We start from the raw sequence: 14630 nt of genomic DNA on the forward strand, positions 1-14630 counted from the left end.
ACAGGATTACCACCTCACTCAGCCTTGCCCATCTGAGGAAAAACAAACAAACAAGCAAACAAAAACTCAGCATAAATCTTACCCTATACAAAGTTTACACAAACCACTGGACCAACCTTAGGAGGGGAGAAACCAAAAGGAAGAACAAATTCAACCTTGAAGCCTGGGAAAATGAGACCTCAAATACAATAAGTTAAAATAATGAAAAGGCAGAGAAATACTACACAAACGAAGGAACAAACTAGAAACACAGAAGTCCAAATTAATAAAGAAGAAATAGGCAAACTACCTGAAAAAGAATGCAGAATAATGATAGTAAAGATAATAAAAAAACTTGAAAGTAAAATGAAGAAAAAGCAAGACTCAATTGCCAAAGACCTAGAAGAATTAAAGAATAAACATACAGAGACAAACAATACAATTACTGAAAGGAATCAATCTATAAGGAATCAATAGCAGAATATCTGAAGCAGAAGAATGAACCAGTGAGCTGGAAGATGATAGAATGGTGGAAATAAGTTCTGAAGAGCAGACTAAAGTAAAAAGAATGAAAAGAATTGATAGTCTCAGAGACCTCTAAGACAATATCAAATGCACCAACATTCGAATTATAGGGGTTCCAGAAGAAGAGAAAAAGAAAGAGTATGAGAAAATTTGTGAAGAGATTATAGTTGAAAATTTTCCCAACATGGAAAAGGAAATAGTCAATCAAGTCCAAGAGGTGCAAAGAGTCCCATATAGGACAAACCCAAGAAGAAACATGCCAAGACACGTACTAATCAAACTAACAAAGACTAAACACAAAGAAAGAATATTAAAAGCAGCAAGGGGAAAGCAACAAGTAACATGCAAGGGAAACCCCATACATGTAACAGTTGATCTTTCAGAAGAAATTCTGCAGGCCAGAAGGGAATGGCAGGATACATTTAAAGTACTGAAAGAGAAAAATCTACAAGCAAGATTACTGTACCCAGCAAGGATCTCATTCAAAACTGATGGAGAAATAAAAAGCTTTTCAGACAAGCAAAAGTTAAGAGAATTCAGTACCACAAAACCAGCTTTATAACAAATGTTAAAGGGACTTATATAGTCAAGAAACACAAGAGAAGAAACGATCTACAAAAATCAACCCCAAACAATTAAGAAAATGGCAATAGGAACATATATATCAATAATTACTTTAAATGTAAATGGATTAAATGCTCCAATGCAAAAGGCACAGACTGGCTGAATGGGTACAAAAACGAGACCCATATATGTGCTGTCTGCAAGAACCGCACTTCAGACCTCAAGACACATATAGACTGAAAGTGAGAGAATGGAAAAATATATTCCATGCAAATGGCAAGCCAAAGAAAGCTGGAGTAGCAATCCTCATATCAGACAAAGTCGACCTTAAAATAAAGAATATTACAAGAGATAAAGAAGGACACTACATAATGATCAAGGAATCAATCCAAGAGGAAGACATAGCAATTATAAGTATCTATGCACGCAACATGGGAGCACCTCAATATATAAGACAAACACTGATAGACATAAAAGGAGAAATTGACAGTAACACAATAATAGTAGGAGACTTTAACACTCCACTCACACTAATGGATAGATCATCAAAGCAGAAAATTAATAAGGAAACACAAGTCTTTAATTATACAGTAGATGAGATGGATCCCATTGATATCCTCAGGACATTCCATTCATATGCAGAAGCATACAGCTTCTTCTCAAGTTCACATGGAACATTCTCCAGGATAGACCACATCTTGGATCACAAATCAAACCTCAGTAAATTTAAGAAAATTGAAATCATATCAAGCATTTTCTCTGACCACAATGCTATGAGACTAGATATCAATTACAAGAAAAAAAACTGTAAAAAACACAAACACATGGAGATTAAACAACACATTTCTAGATAACCAACAGGTTACTAAGAAATCAAAAGGGAAATTTAAAAATTTCTAAAAACAAATGACAATGAAAACATGACAACCCAAAACCTATGGGATACAGCAAAAGCAGTTCTAAGAGGGAAGTTTATAACAATACAATCCTACCTCAAGAAACAAGAAAAACATTGAATAGACAACCTAACTTTACACCTAAAACAACTGGAAAAAGAAGAAGAACAACAACAACAACAAAAAATTAGTAGAAGGAAAGAAATCATTAAGATAAGAGAAGAAATAAGTGAAAAAGAAATGAAAGAAACCATAGTAAAGATTAATAAAACTAAAAGCTGGTTCTTTGAGAAGATAAAATTGACAAACATTTAGCCAGACTCATCATGAAAAAAAGAGAGAAGAATCAAATCAACAAAATTAGAAATGAAAAAGGAGAGGTTACAATAGACAATGCAGGAATACAAACAATTATAAGAGACTATTATGAACAACTATATGGCAATAAAATGGATAACCTGGAAGAAATGGACAGATTCTTAGAAAAGTTTATTCTTCCCAGACTGAACCAGGAAGAAATAGAAATTATGAACAACCCAATTACAAGCACTGAAATTGAAGCTGTGATCAAAAATCTTCCAAAAAACAAAAGCCCAGGACCAGATACTTCACAGGAGAATTCTATCAAACATTTAGAGAAGAGTTAATGCCTATCCTTCTAAAAGTCTTTCAAAAATTACAGAGAAAGGAACACTTCCAAACTCATTCTACGAGGCCACCACCACCCTGATAACAAAACCAAAGACAACACCAAAAAAGAGAACTACAGGCCAATATCACTGATGAACATAAATGCAAAAATCCTCAACAAAATTTTAGCAAACAGAATTCAGCAGCACATCAAAAAGCTCACACACCATGATCAAGTTGGGTTTATTCCAGGAATGCAAGCATTCTTCAATATATGCAAATCAGTCAATGTGATACACTCCATTAACAAACTGAAAGATAAAAACCATGTGATAGTTTCAATAGATGCAGAAAAAAGCCTTTGACAAAATTCAGCACCCACTTATGATTAAAACTCTTCAAAAAATGGGCATAGAGGGAATCTATGTCAACATAGTAAAGGCCATATATCATAAGCCTATAGCAAACATTATTGTCAATGGTGGAAAACTGAAAGCATTCTCCCTAAGATCAGGAACAAGACAAAGGTGTTCACTCTCACCACTATTATTCAACGAAGTTTTGGAAGTCCTAGCTACAGCAATCAGAGAAGAAAAAGAAATAAAAGGAATCCAGATCAGAAAAGAAGTAAAGTCTCACTGTTTGCGTATGACATGATATTGTACATAGAAAACCCTAAATATACTATCAGAAAATTACTAGAGCTAATCAGTGAATTTAGCAAACTTGCAGAATACAAAATCAGTACACATAAATCACTTGCACCTCTATATACTACAATGAAAAACCAGAAAGAGAAATTAAGGAATCAATCCCATTCACCATTGTAACAAAAATAATTAAATATCTAGGAATAAACTTACATAAGGAGACAAAAGAACTGTACACAGAAAGTTGTAAGACACTAATGAAAGAAATCAAAGACAACATAAACAGATCGAGAGATATTCCATGTTCCTGGGGAGGAAGAATCAATATTGTGAAAATGACTACACTACCAAATGCAATCTACAGATTCAATGTGATCCCTATCAAATTAGCAATGGCATTTTTCACAGAACTAGAACAAAAATTTCGCAATTCATATGAAAACACAAAAGCCCCCAAATAGCCAAAGCAGTCTTGAGAAAGAAGAATGGAGCTGGAGGAATCAACCTTCCTGACTTCAGATTATAATACAAAGCTACAGTCATTAATACAGTACGGTACTGGCCCAAAAACAGAAATATAGACCAATCAAACAAGATAGAAAGCCCAGAAATAAACCCATACACCTATGGGTACCTTATTTTTGAGAAAGGAGGCAAGAATATACAATGGGGCAAAGACAGTCTCTTCAATAACTGGTGCTGGGAAAACTGGACAGCTAGGTTAAATGAAATTTGAACACTTCCTAACACCATACATAAAGATAAACTCAAGATGGATTAAAGACATAAATGTAAGACCAGAAACTATAAACCTCTTAGAAGAAAACATAGGCAGAACTCTCAATGACATAAATCAAAGCAAGATCCTCTATGACCCACCTCCAACAGCAACAGAAATAAAAACAAAAGTAAACAAGTCGGACCTGATTAAATTTAAAAGTTTTTGCACAGCTAAGGAAACTATAAGCAAGGTGAAAAGACAACCCTCAGAATGGGAGAAAATAATAGCAAATGAAACAACTGACAAAGGATTAATTTCCAAAATATGCAGGCAGCTCATACAACTCAATACCAGGAAAACAAACAACCCAATCAAAAAGTGGGAAAAAGACCTAAACAGACATTTCTCCAAAGAAGACATACAGATGGCTAACAAACATATGAAAAGATGCTCAACATCACTCATTATTAGAGAAATGGAAATCAAAACTATAATGAGATATCACCTCACACTGGTCAGAATGGCCATCATCAAAAGTCTACAAACAATAAATGCTGGAGAGGGTGTGGAGAAAGGGGGACACTCTTGCACTGTTGGTGGGAATGTAAATTGATACAGCCACTATAGAAGATGGTATGCAGATGACTTAAAAAGCTAGGAATAAAACCACCACATGACCCAGCAATATACCCTAGTATATCCCACTCCTAGGCATATACCCTGAAGAAACCAAAATTGAAAAAGACATATGTACCCCATTGTTCATTGCAGCACTATTTGCAATAGCTGGAACATAGAAGCAACCTAAATGTCCATCGACAGATGAATGGATAAAGAAGTTGTGGTACATATGCACAATGGAATATTACTCAGTCATAAAAAGGAATGCATCTGAGTCAGTTCTAATAGGTGGATGAACCTAGAACCTATTATAAAGACTAAAGTAAGTCAGGAAGAGAAATGGTACTGAAAATGGTACTGAAGAATTTATTTACAGGGCAGCAATGAAGAAACAGACATAAAGAATAGACTTATAGACATGGGGAGAGGGGAGGAGAGGATGCGATGTAGGGAAAGAGTAACATGGAAACTTACACTACCATATAGATAGATAGCCAATGGGAATTTGCTGTATGGCTCAGGAAACTCAAACAGGGGCTCTGTATCAACCAAGAGGGATGGGATTGGGAGGGAGATGAGAAGAAGTTTCAAAAGAGAGGGGATATATGTATATCTATGACTGATTCATGTTGAGGTCTGACAGAAAAGAACAAAATTCTATAAAGCCATTATCCTTCACTTAAAATATAAATAAAAAAAATTTTTAAAGTACTTGCAAACCAAACAATTGTAAACACAAGATAAATTAAGCTAAATGAACTAGGAAATAATTTAATACCAGGTATTAATGTTTGTTTATTGATACAAAGTTGTCAACAAGAAAAATAACTTGATGTGAAGAAATTTTAATGAAAAAATGCAAATGAGATAAGCGATTCAGGTGAACTTTCAGAAATAATTATATTTTAGGGTCTCTCCAGATATTCGACAACTTGAAAGTTAGAATTGCGCTAAAGTAAGTTAAGTGATGTAAAGTTTAAACAGATTTTAAATTTCTTTTTCTTTTAAGTGATCTATTCTAATTTGCCTCTGAAATCTTTATTACCACTTTGGCTAAGTAAACAACCATTGTTTCACAGTCATGATCCTGTTGTGTTTTAAAACCCTTTTGATTTCTTTCTAGTCAAATTATAATGAAGTTCCTTTGACTTCTAGCTAACTTTGGGATGCTTCAAAGAGCCCCTAAAACACCCACAAAGGGAGATATTAAACTAATTAGGTCTACATGGTATGTTAAATTACATACCAAGTGTTGTCAAATGAGTAATAAATCTTTTTTGATTATATTGTATGGTAAATGTTAGATATTCTTGAGATTACATGGAGCTCCTAAAATCTGATATGTCCTAGTAAAATAATATTTGAAGTGTGTTGTATGTAACAGCAGTAACTGAGTTATTAATACTTTGTCAATTGTGTTGTAATCAGATTTAAATATGACTTCTTAAGTCTTTTATCATTATAGACAGTTATGGTTTCACTTCGATGCCTTTGTTCAAGAAGGCATCAAATGCCTCCTGTTCAAGAAGATTTATAAAAAGGACTTTTGGGTAATACAAGTTTCTGACTTTCACATCATAATGCTGAACTGGGTAAGAAATTGAAGCATTCTAACAGAAAAATCTGATGGCTTCATAAAGTTGTTAACAAAAGATCAGTTACATAGCACTTAGTCAACTGGTAAATATGGTTATAACTTTTATGATTTCTATCTAAAAAAAAATTTACTGGTTTAAATTTGTGTTTTCCATGTATAAGGAAAACCCTCCCCTTTAATTATAAGTTAACACTAATTGAGTAAATTATACCTTTGTAAGCAGAATTGAAACATTTATATTTTTCTCTCTACCTGGTTGATTCTGCCAGTAGCACATGCTTGTCTCAAAGATTAAGCCACACATATCTAAGTATGCACTCCCAGTACAGTGAATCTGTGGATAACTCATTAAATCAGTTATGGCTCATTTGGTCACTCAATTATTGCAACTGGATTACTACTAGTCATACTAAACATTGTCTTAATTTGTTCTTTATTTTCAAATTGTTTGTGCTTTTGTCTCCCTGCTGTACTGTCTTTGTCAATGTTACTAGCTGCATTACTTACATCCTCCTAATTTATGAGATCATTGTCTCTTATAGTACCCAGTATGTAATAAGGCCTCCAACAAAACTTTTATAACTAAGCATTTTGAGGAAATGGATCACATTTATAACATAAAATAATGGTAATAGTGTGATTCTATGTATGGGAAGAAGCAACAAGAGAAAATGTTTCCTGGGTCATAATTAGACATAGGATCCAGAGGTGAAAGTGAAGTCGCTCAGTCGTGTCCAGCTCTTTGCGACCCCATGGACTGTCGCCTACCAGGCTCCTCCATTCATGGAATTTTCCAGGCAAGAGTACTGGAGTGGGTAGCCATTTCCTTCTCCAAATCCAAAAATTAACACTTGGGTTAATATATCAAGAATTTTCACCTGATCTGGGATGAGCCTGCCAGTGCTATGGGACAAAATTTGATCACAAAATGTCTCCCAAATATTGGTCAAATTCCTTATCAAGAGGGGAGGATCTGAGAAATGGAATGTTTTCTGCCACTATAAGCCATCAGCGATTGCAGCCTTCTAATGTGAGCTGGTGAAACCTGAGGAAACTCAGGAAGGAGAATAATACCTGCCATCTAGCAGCCATCAGACTGCAGCCACTACATACAGTGAACCCTGAGTAAACTCAGGATATGAGAATACAGGCCTCTAGATAGCTGAGGTGCATATCAAGGGAATGATTTCAGTGATCCCTGACACTCGCTTCTGTATGGGATACAGAAAGGTGCTACATTCTTTAACTTGAAATGCTGCCTCCTGGGTCTGAAGTCCTCAAAATTCCCACTGAATAAAACATAACTCTTAACTTTTAGGCTGTGAATATTTTTAAAGTCTACAGATATAAAGTACATACTCACCGCACAGGAGCAAAAAATGCAACATTTGGAACACTGGCATGGATGGTGGGACATTCCCAGAGAGAGCCATCTGACAAGATACAATAGGAAGCAGTTAGAATGGTCATTTCTCCCCTTTCCACAAGATTGTAGAATAGACATTGACAGTGGGGAACTGTTACAGGGAAGAACTGACTCCATGTTGAGTCTGTTTCTCCTACTTTAACTTTTGCCTCCCATTGGTTTTGTTCACTAAAAGGATACTTGTCCATACATAATGGCCTGCCTTGAGGAACCCTTAAAAATTAAACAAAAGTATGTTTGTTTAGGATTCTATCTTCTAGTAGACGGCTATGCTACTGCTAAGTCGCTTCAGTCGTGTCCGACTCTGTGCGACCCCATAGATGGCTATAGGGTGAAAGAAATTAACACATTCCCTCCCCAAGGCTGGTCATTCCAGGAAATATTTGCAAGACTTATGACCTTTTTACTTTCTCACCTCCTCTCCCTCTCTATTCTATAAAAGAACCTGGCATTCAGACCGTGATAAGATGGTTTTCTGGAAACACTAGTATGCCATCTTCTAGGTCTATTAGCTTTCCAAATAAAGTCATATGCCTTGCCTTAACACCCTGTGTCTGATTCACTGACCTGTTGTATGGTGAGCAGAGTGAACTTGGACTCAGTAATAGTTCAATCCCTGGTCCAGGAAGATTCCACATCCTTTGGGACAACTAAGCCCACGCTCCACAGCTACTGAAGCCTCTACACCCTATAGCCCATGCTCTGCAACAAGAGACCCCACCACATGAGAAGCCCACACACCACAACTAGGGAGTAGTCCCTGCTCATTGCAACTGGAGAAAACCCACGTGTAGCAACAAAGACCCAGCACAACCAAAAATAAATAAATAAATAAAAGAAATATAATTAGACATACAAAAAGAAAGAATGGATAATGTAAGCCATATGCAGATGAGTCTTTCTTTGTAGTAAGCTGTCTCTGGAAAACAAAGTTTGGTAGGAGGATTACCTGCTACTGTTTTCTAGGAGCACAGGGCTCATGTAAAGATCAATGGTGTCAGTATGTTATACCTGAGATGTTTGTGAGATCCCAAGTGACCTGCTTCTTGAGAAATCTGTATGCAGGTCAGGAATCAACAGTTAGAACTGGACATGGAACAACAGACTGGTTCCAAATAGGAAAAGGAGTACATCAAGGCTGACTATTGTCACCCTACTTATTTAACTTCTATGCAGAGTACATCATGAGAAACGCTGGGCTGGAAGAAACACAAGCTGGAATCAAGATTGCCGGGAGAAATATCAATAACCTCAGATATGCAGATGACACCACCCTTATGGCAGAAAGTGAAGAGGAACTAAAAAGCCTCTTGATGAAAGTAAAAGAGGAGAGTGAAAAAGTTGGCTTAAAGCTCAACATTCAGAAAACGAAGATCATGGCATCCGGTCCCATCACTTCATGGGAAATAGATGGGGAAACAGTGGAAACAGTGTCAGACTTTATTTTGGGGGGCTCCAAAATCACTGCAGATAGTCACTGCAGCCATGAAATTAAAAGACGCTTACCCCTTGGAAGAAAAGTTATGACCCACCTAGATAGCATATTAAAAAGCAGAGACATTACTTTGCTGACTAAGGTCCGTCTAGTCAAGTCTATGGTTTTTCCTGTGGTCATGTATGGATGTGAGAGTTGGACTGTGAAGAAGGCTGGGCACCAAAGAACTGATGCTTTTGAACTGTGGTGTTGGAGAAGACTCTTGCGAGTCCCTTGGACTGCAAGGAGATCCAACCAGTCCATTCTAAAGGAGATCAGCCCTGGGTGTTCTTTGGAAGGAATGATGCTACAGCTGAAACCCCAGTACTTTGGCCACCTCATGTGAAGAGTTGACTCATTGGAAAAGACTGTGATGCTGGGAGAGATTGGGGGCAGGAGGAAAAAAGGACGACAGAGGATGAGATGGCTGGATGGCATCACGGACTCGATGGACATGAGTCTGTGAACTCCGGGAGTTGGTGATGGACAGGGAGGCCTGGCGTGCTGCGATTCATGGGGTTGCGAAGAGTCAGACACGACTAGCGACTGAACTGAACTGAACTGAACTGAACTGAATTAGAGAAGACAAGCATGTGACTGGATATACGAGTCAGGAATCCAGGAGAGAGGTTCAAGTCTGGAAATACATATTTGAAAGTTCTCAGTGTTACAGCTGACATTAAATATTATGGGAATTGGTATGATCACTAAAGGAGAAATTGTATATAGAGAAAAGAGGGACCAAGATAGAGCTCCAAAGAACTGTAACAATAAAGGTTAAGTGGAGGAGAAGGGCACAATACGAAAGAGACATAACCATAATGTAGGAAACAGGAGAGTTTGGTAACACGCAGGCCGAGAGAGGAAAGTGTTTCAGGAAAGGGAAAGTGGAAAACTGCCCTAAAGGATGTTGAGAATTAAAATCAGGGCAGTGACAACTAGAATGATGAGGGAGTTAAAGGAAGGATTCTTTTCTTTGGAGATGAAAGATGCTTCTGAACTTTTTAAAACTATATATAAGAATGAAATAAAATAGGAGAGAGGGGGGAAAAACTGAAAGTACAAAAAAGGTGAGGGATGGATGGTTCTTGAGATAGGATCCTGAATACAAGTAGAAGTACCGGACTGGAGAGGGGCCCTGGCCAATAGCACAGTAAGAGAAAGGGATTAAAAGCAGGAAGGACAGAAGTTTTTATCTTGGAGAGACTGCAGCGAGCAGTGGTTTGAAGTGAGATCTTAGTTCTTCCCTGTCCAGGAGTAGGATCTAGGTAACCTGGATAAAAACCAGGAGTCCTAACCGCCAGTCCAGCAGAGGCTAGAGGCTGGAAGTAAAATTCCTCTGGCCTTTGTCTCCATTGAAAAATGCATTTCTCAAGAAGGCAAGAATGTAAAAGTAGGTACAAAGGCTATTACTAGAGACACAGCACAAGTGGGAAAGCACACAGACAAACAGTATAGTCAAGACAGAAGCAAGGCAAAGAGCAAGGATGGGGCACCCTCACTAACGAGAAGTGCAACTAACAGGCAGTTAAACCATTTATATAGGGCAGTTCTTCTGGGTCTTTGTTTACTTTTGGCTAGTTGTCTGTTTCTTTTTTCCACACCTGACCCACCCTAGAAGAACCCTCCTCAACATGCATGCACAAATTTTTTCCAAGAAGGATTCCAGCCCGGAGGTCTACCATGGCGTGATGCTCCCTCCTTTTTGACCCTCAGAGGGCCTTCCTGGGCATGTGAAATGTCTCCCTTGACTCATGGAGGGGAAATACGTGACCTCTTGATCTTTTACTCAAACAGGGATTAGCCCCTCTCTGTCCCTGCCGTAAGTATTATCTCAAAGTGTCCAAAGAAAACAAAGCCTGGTTTTTCACCCTGTTTCTGTTGTTCTTTCTATTTCAAAGTGCAAACAGGAGGCTGACTGTAAATGTCTAACCTGGAACTCACCTACCTCCTGTCTCAGGAAATGCAAACAGGGGGCTAGTTTTAAGCATCTTGCCTGAAGCCCATCTATCTCCTGCCTCAAACTGAAGATTTCATGGGAGAAAAGAAAGATGCCATTTATATTTGCAATGAAGTAGAGATGGAGGTAATTCACTGTGGAGGAAGAAGGGGAGTAAGTGCTTATAAAATGAAGTAGGCCTACTAGGAAATGGAATGGACGAGCAAGCCCACTAGAGAAAAATAGGAGAGGATTGTTGAGTAGTGTTAAGTTCCCATCTGAGCTCTGAAGTTTGAGTCTAAAGTAAAATCACTCAACTAAGTTTTGAGCTTTCTCTAGTAATGTTCAGCTACTTGGGTGTAGGCATGAAGAAGATAGACAGGATTTATTGAAAGGTTCTGTTTTTACTTCTTACGGATGACAGAGGAGAAAAGGGACTAGGCTGTTGCAGATATTTTTAAGAAAGTGATTATTTAACATGTATAAATTAGACTGTGAGAATTTCACCTGGCCATTGTCACATGGGTGAAAATCTTAGGATGGTTCTCTTCAGTTTTATAAGCTGCTAGTAGGGATTTCATTTCCTTACCTCTCCATTCTCCAGCTACACATCTTGTCCAGGGCCCCACTTTCTGAAAATAGGAATGGAGCTTAGGAATGTTTGGGGCCATGGAAGAGGAAGTCATCCAAACAAAGTAGTCCTGTGGGCTGAGCAGACTTAAGGTACAGGTGATTGCCAACAGGCAATATGGAGAAGGCAGCTGCCTCTGGAATATTCTCTCCCAACAAAGACAACTAATACACCTGTCCACACTGGCAATGTGTGGCATCCTCTGGCACAGCAAAGAAGGAGTTTCTGGTTTAGGAATAAGGATAGAAATTGATATAGGAATACAGTTAGATTCCAGTTACTGTTAGGCTTACAGTTGGCTTTAGGGTTGGCTTTGTGGGTCTTCCTGGTGCCAAGTGGTCATACAGTTTTTTAGGGTGAACTCTTCTTTTTCTCCATGTAGTACCCAGAGGTCTAGGAAGCCCCAGTAGCTATCTTTCTCCCTCTCCCACTCCAAAATCTTGAAAACACTTGATGCTCCATCTAGCGTTTTATCAGTTATTAATAGATTTTTTTTAAAATAATTATTTATTTTTGGTTGTGTTGGATCCTAGTTGTGGCATGCAGGATCTTTGTGGCATGAGAGCCTCTCTCTAGTTGTGGCTCGTGAGCTCCAAAGCAAGTGCACTCAGCAGGTGCAGCATGAGGGCTTAGTTGCCAGGCAGCATGTGCAATCTTAGTTCCCCAACTAGGGATTGAACCCACATCATGTGCACTGGAAGATGGACTCAACCACTGGACCACCAGGGAAGTCCTTAACTCAGAGTTTATTGATTAAGGTTCATACACCACCTTTATATGTACAAAGCTTTTTCTTCTTACAAATGCAAAGCTTTGAATTTATTATTGTGCTAAAAATAGACTTCAAGAGCCTATTTTGGAAGTAACAATCCCAAACTTCTTGGTAGTAACAGGTGCTTTATGGTCTGCCAGTCTTGCTTGGATTTCTATAAGGAAGTGTGAAAAAATAAACACAAATATATTTTTCAGATTTATATCATACAGCTGAGTGGGAAAAAAGATGTTAAGTGTATAAGTGGTATGCCATTGTTTGTGGGAAGAGAAAAGAAATACATATATGAATGTTTATATATGCAGCAAATATCCTAGGGATTCACAAGAAATTTATAATTATTATTTCTGAGTAAGGGACAATGGTTGCTTGAGGGACTGTGGAGGAAGCAAGGTCTATTAAAAAAATTTCCCACAACATTTAATTATGAAAAATGTTAAACATATAGACAAACTGAAAGATTTTACATAGAGGACACTAGTTAATCCATCCCAGATTCTGCCATTAACATTTTTTACTATAATTGCTTTGTCAACTTTTCTATGCAACCATCAATCCATCTTATTTTTTGATACATTTCAAAGCAAATGGTAAACATAACTTCAGTTATCCCCAAATTCTTCAGTCTGAATATCATTAACTAAACTCTATTGTTGTTTCTGCTTTTTCTTTTGAATGAGATGCAAAAATCTTAATGGTACACTGGCTGGGTTTTGACAAATAAACAGTGGTAAAAATCTGCCTGCCAAGCAGGAGACATGGGTTTGATCCCTGAGTTGGGAAGATCCCCTGGAGGAGGAAGCGGCAATCCACTCCAGTATTCTTGCCTGGGAAATCCCATGGACAGAGGAGCCTAACAGGCTACAGACTGTGGGGTCACAAAGGGTCGAACATGGCTCAGTGCTTAAACAACAACACAATAACAATACACCTGAATAAACCAAATACCTACCACAATATAGAACAATACCCTAGGAAAAGGAAGGAGGCTTACTCTTAACTGTATTCCTTCCATCTGAATCTTATGTTATATGATTGTGTTCTCTATCTTTAAATAAATAAAATATTTAAATGTTTTAATAATGATGGTTTACAGAAGCTAAACTGGGTGAGGAAGAAAGTGAAAAAGGAGGGAATGATAGAGAACAAGGAAATAGTGGGGTCAGTGGAATGAAGAACTCATTTGAGGTCAGACTGTAGCAGTGGGGTTGCCAGAGCAAGCAAGTTTGGAGAAAGGAATGTCTTGTTAGACAGTGGAATATTTGAAACTGAAAATTCAGAAGTAGTCATAAGGTTCAGAGTGCGATCGTAGGAACAGTACAGGATAGTAGTCCCTTCCAAACTATATGCTCGGAACTGCACATTGTATTTTACCCTTGTGGTATTTATCACAACTCCATTTCAGAAACATTTGATTCGTGTAACTATGCTTAATATCTAGCTCCCTTATTAGACTATAAGCTCCAAGAGGACAGAGGTCTTATCTGTCTCATTTAATCCTAGATTTCCAGTGCTTAGTACATAACAAGACACTTGAACAGGCATTTAGATACTTAATTACTTAATAATGAATTCTTTAAGAAGGGTCATTAATTTATGAACAAAACTGTTACAGTTTGTTGCCTAACTTCTTAACGGGTACATAGTTACAAATTAATCAACTGACAGTTTTCAAATAAAGCAGTAGAGTTGGACTGGGGTTGAAGACAACCCAGTGTCACTGGAAAAGGGATCCATAATTATACAAAGTTTATTCTGGACCAGACTTTTTGCCCCACCCAGTTGTGACCTTGACCAGAAAGAAGTTTCCATTTTCTCATCTGTAGAACAAAGATGATCTCTAAGAGTCATCTCCATGTTGACAGGACATTACAGGCCTGCTGCTGCTGCTGCTGCTAAGTCGCTTCAGTCGTGTCTGACTCTGTGAGACCCCATAGACAGCAGCCCATGAGGCTCCCCTGTCCCTGGGATTCTCCAGGCAAGAACACTGGAGTAAGTTGCCATTTCCTTCTCCAGTGCATGAAAGTGAAAAGTGAAAGTGAAGGCACTCAGTCGTGTCCGACTCTTAGCGACCCCATGGACTGCAGCCCACCAGGCTCTTCCGTCCATGGGATTTTCCAGGCAAGAGTGCTGGAGTGGGGTGCCATTGCCTAGTGGCTCTGAATCCTTGTTCTACCATGTAGTCATTGTTTAATCATGCCTAGA

This window comes from Ovis canadensis, chromosome 15 (assembly GCF_042477335.2).
Source record: "Ovis canadensis isolate MfBH-ARS-UI-01 breed Bighorn chromosome 15, ARS-UI_OviCan_v2, whole genome shotgun sequence".
Taxonomy (NCBI): domain Eukaryota; kingdom Metazoa; phylum Chordata; class Mammalia; order Artiodactyla; family Bovidae; genus Ovis; species Ovis canadensis.